This window comes from Pseudoliparis swirei, chromosome 10 (assembly GCF_029220125.1).
Source record: "Pseudoliparis swirei isolate HS2019 ecotype Mariana Trench chromosome 10, NWPU_hadal_v1, whole genome shotgun sequence".
NCBI classification, from domain to species: Eukaryota; Metazoa; Chordata; class Actinopteri; order Perciformes; family Liparidae; genus Pseudoliparis; species Pseudoliparis swirei.
In genome coordinates, this window is record NC_079397.1 from 16,015,365 (window position 1) to 16,023,198 (window position 7,834).

Sequence of the window (7,834 nt, forward strand, 5' to 3'; positions counted from 1 at the left end):
CAGACTACAACACAAAATTAACTTAAAAGTAAGGGAGGTAAACTCTCGCTGCACTCACCGCTGTCTGCACCCACACGAAAACAGGAAGTGACCTCCCTTGACCCGGATATTTATCAGGACTCAGGTCCTGGATTGGCCAATTGAAGGTCTTTCCTCCCTGGGCCAATCAGTGGGTTACACTTTCCCCCCCTAATCTCATGTTCGTCCCGTTACATGGAACTGGTTGTGTGTCAATTGGATGTTGTGCAACAAAGGATCTTCTAAATCTGTTAGGACATGTGAAAAAACGGTAGTTAACCCATGAAACAGTGACTGAATAGTATTCAATACTGGGTGTCCAAGTTTTGCATATTGAAGTCGCTCTGGTGGTTTCCTGGTTCTAACTGGACGTCGTATAGGAAGCTCATCATCTTCCATATCCGGAGGTTCAAGGGAAATGTTTGAATCCCTGTCGGTAGGAGAATATGCTGTTTCCTCCACAGTATCGTTGGTGGTTAGGTTTAACTCAGGTTCTAGGCTTCCTGCTGGGACTGAGCCCTCCGGGCTGTTGGCTTTATCAGGTAAAGCAGATAGATCAGCATCATTCCCACCCGCCATTTGGTTCGTATCCTCAGAGGCTGTGCACTGTGTGCTCTCTGGGGTGGTAGGAACCACGTTCAGAGGTGCCATAATAGGATCCCTTGGAATGCTAATCATAGTTTTGAATTTGGCAAGTTCTGAGCTAGGTGGACCACTGTACCAGTGATCTGGAATATTTTCTTCTTCATCCGAGAGTGGGTCCATCTCCATATGATTGTCAGGAGGGTCAAGATTTGGAACAGGTTTGTCTCGGGGTTCGGTTCATAGAGCGGGTAGTTTTTGGGGAAGTCAAGTACCCACAGGGTAACAGAAGGTCCCTGTGTAGTGTTCGTAGAGGCTTGTCTTTATTCTCAGGCCGGACTGTGTAGACCGGAAGATTACCAGCTCTCTTTACAACAATGTATGCATCAGATTCCCACTTGTCAGCAAGTTTGTGTTTCCCTCTGAGACGAACATTCCTGACCAACACACGATCTCCCACAGTTAGGTCCGAGGCAGTCACATGCCTGTCAAATCTGGACTTGTTTCTTTGCATGACCTTTTCAGCCTCTGCAATAACAGCTCTAGCAGGGATGATAATATCATGATCAGATTCATTGGTTACAATAACCGGCAACTGACATGGCTGAGATTTGGGAATATCAACAAGACATGATTTGATTGTTAACCCGACAGGCAAAGAAAAGGAAGACGGATGCTCAACAATGACATTTCTTTCCGATTGCCAAGATGTAGCTGTAATCCCTTCCAACACAACAGTTCTCCCAGCTGGGATAGTTTGTGGGGTTATTCCATGCATTCTGATAATGTCATGATGACTGTTAAGTGTCTGTTTATGTCTAAATTCCAGAATGTTCAAGACTGCTCTGTATCCATATGGAAGCGGGTGATGAACGGACATGTTGTCTTCCACGTACTTCTCATAAAGGACATCGAGTGTGTTAGTGCCAATAAGCACAGGAGACGGAGTCGTCTTAACATCAGGCACCACCAAGGCAAGAGTATGTACTTCAACTGATGTACCAAGGAACTCAGTTGGGAATGTGATATCAAGCTCAGTGTAACCCACTGATTGGCCCAGGGAGGAAAGACCTTCAATTGGCCAATCCAGGACCTGAGTCCTGATAAATATCAGAAGATTCCAGGTTTGACTCCTGGCTAGCTCGCCACGTTTGTAACCTGTGGCTCAATTTCAAGATTTATTTTCTAATATCTAAAATGTTGTCTCCAGATTCGGCTGCGGAGCTCAAGTCGTGTGTGGAAAAACACCAAATCAAACAGTTGAAGTTAAGGGCTTTTACTGAACATAAAAATAAATCAAGTAAACATATGTATAATGAAAAGAACTTTTGTCACAGTGGGCATGGTATTCATCCAACTCCTGGCTAGCTCGCCACGTTTGTAACCTGTGGCTCAATTTCAAGATTTAATTTCTAATATCTAAAATGTTGTCTCCAGATTCGGCTGCGGAGCTCAAGTCGTGTGTGAAAAAACACAAAATCAAATAGTTGAGGTTAAGGCTTTTTACTGAACATAAAAATAAATCAAGTAAACATATGTATAATGAAAAGAAACTTTTCACAGTGGGCATGTTATTCATCCATCTCGTGGGTAGCTCTCCATCTTCCTTGGATACAAAGTGGGTATCCCAAAAACCTGACCTGTACACAAGGTCACACAAAACAGTTGATTCAAAACACAAACAAATGTAACAGCAGTAACCAAAAGCGCTGACATAGTCAGGGAAATACAAAAGAAAAGGATAAAACCATGTAATATAACAAAATGGAGGTCTAACATTTACACAAAATATTCTCAGCACATTGCACAGACTACAACACAAAATTAACTTAAAAGTAAGGGAGGTAAACTCTCGCTGCACTCACCGCTGTCTGCACCCACACGAAAACAGGAAGTGACCTCCCTTGACCCGGATATTTATCAGGACTCAGGTCCTGGATTGGCCAATTGAAGGTCTTTCCTCCCTGGGCCAATCAGTGGGTTACATACTGTATGTATTAATATTTAATGTTTTCTGGGCACGTGTGTCAAACCAGTTTCTTCTTCCATAGTGTTGTAGTAAATTTTTCATTACATAGTATTTCAAGATCTCTAAACTGGCGGTCCACATATACTCGTTACCTTCGCATTGAAAATGCGAAAGGTTATGTTTTGATCGCTGTGTATTTATTTGTATGCGTGTTATTCGCATAACTCAAAAAGTATTAAACCAAATCGCATGAAATTTGGTGGCATGATTGGTTATTATCCGGGGACCATTTGATTAGATTTTCGGATCGATCGTGTCAAAGGTCAAGGTCATGAAAAGGTCAACATCTTCATTCATTTTTATAGTTGATTTCTAGAGGACAAAAGACAACAAGTTGTATCTTTAACATATAGTGTTGGTTTCCTATCTATTTCCATAATTAGTTGGAATGCTTCAGCAGTCAAACTATTGTTCTTGTCTTCTTTATTAAACTTTTATATTATTCTATTTATTCCATACCCTATAGAGGGGAAAGACTTTTCATATTTCAAATGTTTCAAATGGTTATATCTTTAAATACTTTAATGTTATTTTTGGTGCATCAGATCCTATGGAGAAAACTTTAAAAAGCTTACAGTATCTTCATATTTTCAGAAAATTCAGCTATTTAATTTTTTTAATGTTCACATAGTTTTCCCCTATTGTATATTTTCTAGGGCTGTCAATCGATTAAAAAAATGTAACTAATTAATCGCACATTTTGAAATTCATTAATTGCAATTAATCGCGATTAATCGCAATTAAAAGTTGAAAGTTAAAAGTTCATTCTTTTTAAAGACCAAACTTCACACAGAGCTGTGTTTTCAAAGAGGCTCCTACCTATAAAGTGCCAGCGAGGTATTTAATATTGTGGATGATAAATTGTTTCTTCAGTGAAACATCAGATTAGTTTAAAAAAAAGAAGTATATTGAGACCCCATTGGTCCTGTCATCTTTAACACTGAACAGCAGAACCAGTGGCCTTGGTAACTGACTGACATTCACATATGTCCTGTTCACCCTCTGGAGGCTGGGGGCATTTTATACATTTTACAAAACATGTAAATTCACCTTTTAAAGGCGTTTGCATATGACACATACCGCCGTGTTCTACATCAAACATTCCAGAACAATCTCAGCTCTATTCAATGAGCCTCATTGTCTTGTTGCCGTGTTCTCTGCTCTCTGACTGACAGGCTGCTAATGAGCTTCACCTGTGAGGTGGGAGGTCCTTTGTGATTTACTGAGTGTTCATTGGTTGTTTTTTTCCCAAAATGTTGACAGACAAACGGATTGACCAATCACGTTGAAGGTTTCGTGTGACGAGTTCTTTCCGCGCCGCGTCACCCGACACGTCGCCCCTTTGTTCCTCTGTGTATCAGAGGGGGAGACGGGAGGAAGGAGGAGCAGGAGGAAACCCGACTGATTCATCCACAAGTTTAAACTGATTTCTGCTCCTTATTTTCGCGGAGAAATAATTGTTTTTAAAACGGAAACAGTGTTAAACCGTACTGCCGCGGTTTGACACTCGGTTTGAGTGTAAAAACTTCAACGAACACCGGAAGTAAACAAAGTTGCGTTAAAATATTTTAGTGCGTTAACGCGGCCAAATTAATCGCATAGATTAACGCGTTAACGCTGACAGCCCTAATATTTTCAAATATTTTTTATCTTTTTCAAATTTTTAAATGATTAATTTTTTTTATGGAATAAAAAATGAATGGGATCCAATGGTGGACATCTTCAAATCCGCTTAAACTTTTTACATTTTAAAAGCTTACAATATCGGCATACATTCAGCTAAAGAAACAATCCCACCTTTAAAATGTTGACGCAATTGTTAGCTATAATTTTATGATTCAGCTTTTTTTGATAGCTCTTGTGTTTTTCCGCTCCTCCTGGAGTTTTCAAAAATAAAATAGGTCAAAATAAAAGTCATAGTATAGTGTGTCAAAATATGTCAAAAATAAAGGTCATAGTATAGTATGCCAAAATATGTCGAAATAAAGGTCATAGTATAGTATGCCAAAATATGTCGAAATAAAGGTCCCCATGACCTTCCCTTCCCTGCTTGGCTCCTATCGTCATGTCTTGTCTTGTTTTATACTTGAGAGACTCTCTCAGCATCGCTCTTCGAACTAAAAACCATGGACCTGATCAACTGGTCTCTTAACGCAATTGACACCGTCTTCTCGACGAGAAGCTCGGGTTCGGGGGAACCTGCCTGTCCTGCCGGGACGTGTGTTGCTGGTTACACGATGGACGCGTGGGGGAAGTGGCGTGTCTTGTGCCTAGCAGCCCTTTCCGTGGAGGACGTAGAAGACATCTACCTATTCGGAACTATGATTACAGGATTTCTGCTGTTTGGATTTGGCGCTGTCCTGGCTTATCGGAAAATTAAGGAAACGGTGACAGCTGTTAAAAGCCCCCTAAGGCTGCCCGACATGATTGACGCGTTGGGTAGAGTTGTTGGCACTCAGACTGTGGCATTAAACCGCCAGAATGACAACATCGTGGAGAAGCTGACGGCTCTGCAAATGAAATTGGATCGATTTGAAATCCTATTGGGAAATGGGAGGAAAATGGAGGAATAGTAGTTGCGCAAATTGAAATGCAGCTACTGGAAGACCAAACAATCCCAATCTTATCTGCTTTCGGCTCCCTCTACCAGGACGGGCCTTGGCCAAGGCCGTGACTGGAACAACAACTCCCCCGAAGATCACTGAAGCGAGAATCTCTCTCATTCCCTTCCCCCTATCCACAGACACCTGTGGTTGTTTTCTCCCCAGGACCCTTCAAGGCTATCTCCATGGCAACGACCATCTTGCGGTCTGAGAACTCTGTCTGTTGTGGCCTGGGGGAGTCATTGTATAGTATGCCAAAATATGTCTAAATAAAGGTCATAGTATAGTATGCCAAAATATGTCAAAATAAAAGTCATAGTTTAGTATGCCAAAATATGTCAAAATAAAAGTCATTGTATAGTATGCCAAAATATGTCAAAATAAATGTCATAGTTTAGTATGCCAAAATATGACAAAAAATAAAGGTCATAGTACAGTATGCCAAAATATCTCAAAATTAAAGTCATTGTATAGTATGCCAAAATATGTCGAAATAAAAGTCATAGTATAGTATGCCAAAATATGTCAAAAATAAAAGTCATAGTTTAGTATGCCAAAATATGTCAAAATAAAGTCATTGTATAGTATGCCAAAATATGTCAAAATAAAGTCATTGTATAGTATGCCAAAATATGTCGAAATAAAGGTCATAGTATAGTTGTGTGGGGAAGTCTAGATCTGTGACACATACTGTGAGTTTATCTTTATGATACACCTTTAGGTCGTTTTAATCAGATCCCAGAAAAGAGATAACATTACTCCTTCATGAGCTGCTCCGCACTGGCTCTCTGTTAAATAAAGTTAGTGTCCTAACTTACAAAGTCTTATTAAATCTTATAGTTAGAGCTGAATCAGGTTCACCTGGTCCAGACCTAGAGATGCTGCTATAGGCTGATAGGCTGCTGGGGGACGCTTAGGATACACTGAGCACCTCTCTCCTCTTTTCTCTCACCTTATGGATGAATGTTCATCTCTCCATCACACATTATTAACTCTGCTTCCTCCCCAGAGTCTTTGTGACTTCACGTCTCATAGGGTCCATGGACCTGGCTGTGTCTGAGGCCTCCTGCCGTGGCCCTGGTGATGAGGCCCCCATTGAATGTGTTGTAACTCTGTAATGACTCCTTCTGGTCACATGACATCTATTGCTTCTGTCCATCCTGGAGAGGGATCCTCCTGTTGCTTTACTTTTTTTCTGTGAAAGGGTTGTTTCTATTTCTTGGGAGTTTTTCCTGATCCGATGTGAGGTCAAAGGTCAGGGATGTCGTATGTGTACATAAAGCCCTCTGAGGCAAATTCGAAAATTGTGATATTGGGCTATACAGAATAAATTGAATTGAATAGATTAAGGAACATGTCAGAAAAGAAACTGATGATGTGAGAGTAATACAGTAAGAACAGGAAGCACTGAAGCTTGAAGGTATTGAAAAATAATAAAACAAATGCATCTATATTTTTCAATTGTCATTTTTTAATACTACATGATAAATATGTATTCTGACATTCGTTATTCTTATTTATTTAAATATACGATTTACAGTTTTCCTTCTCTTGCGAACATGCAATCAGTCCAAACTATTGTTTTGGTGGTTTCTGTGAGTTTTGGAGGTGCGATGAACGGTTTGGTTTAGTTGCATGTTATGCAATGCAGACTGGGAAGTGTTTTGAAAAGTGACTTCAGTATTCAGCAACTTGTTCGCCAAACAACTGAACAGACTCACACTGCCATCTCCTGGCAGAGAGGGTCAACACGGTGCGTCTGTCTTCTCATCCAGCCTGAGCTCTGCGTTGAAATGGTAAATGGACTTGTACGGATCTTTTCTGGTCTTCCGACCACTCAAAGCACTTTAACACTCCATGACATCATCCACCCATCCACACACACCTACACTGATGGGAGGAGCTAAGGCGCCACCTGTCCATCAGGACTAACATTCACACAACGTAGTCACAGATATGGGAGACATTTGAGGTGAAGCCTGATGGATCACGGAGGTCTGGATCGTGGAATATGCTGACTACCAACCATGCCATGGCCCTGCTGAGACTCCGCCCACTCCTCTCTACCTCCATCTGCCTGATGGATCATGGAGGTCTGGATCGTGGTCCATGCCGACTACCAACTATTCAGACACTGTCATATTCATTGAATGTGTTTTAACTCTAATCTGTCCTTCTGGTCACATGACATCTATACTGTCCATCCTGGAGAGGGATCCTCCTCTGTTGCTCTCATGAAGGTTTCTTCATTTTTTTCCCAGTGAAGGGTTGTATGGGAGTTTTTCCTGATCCGATGTGAGGTCAAAGGTCAGGGATGTCTATGTGTACAGATCGTAAAGCACTCTGAGACAAATTTGTAATTTGTGAAAATGGGCTATACAAATAAACTGAATTGAATTAAGCCACGAACTTTGGGTAGTGACCGAAAGAACGAGGTCACGAATACAAGCGGCCAAAATGAGTTTCCTCCGTAGGGCGGCCGGGCTCAGCCTTAGAGAGAGGGTACGGAGCTCGGACATCAGGAGGGAGCTTGGAGTCGAGCCGCTACTCCTTAGCGTCGAAAGGAGTCAGCTGAGGTGGTTCGGGCATCTGATTCGGACGC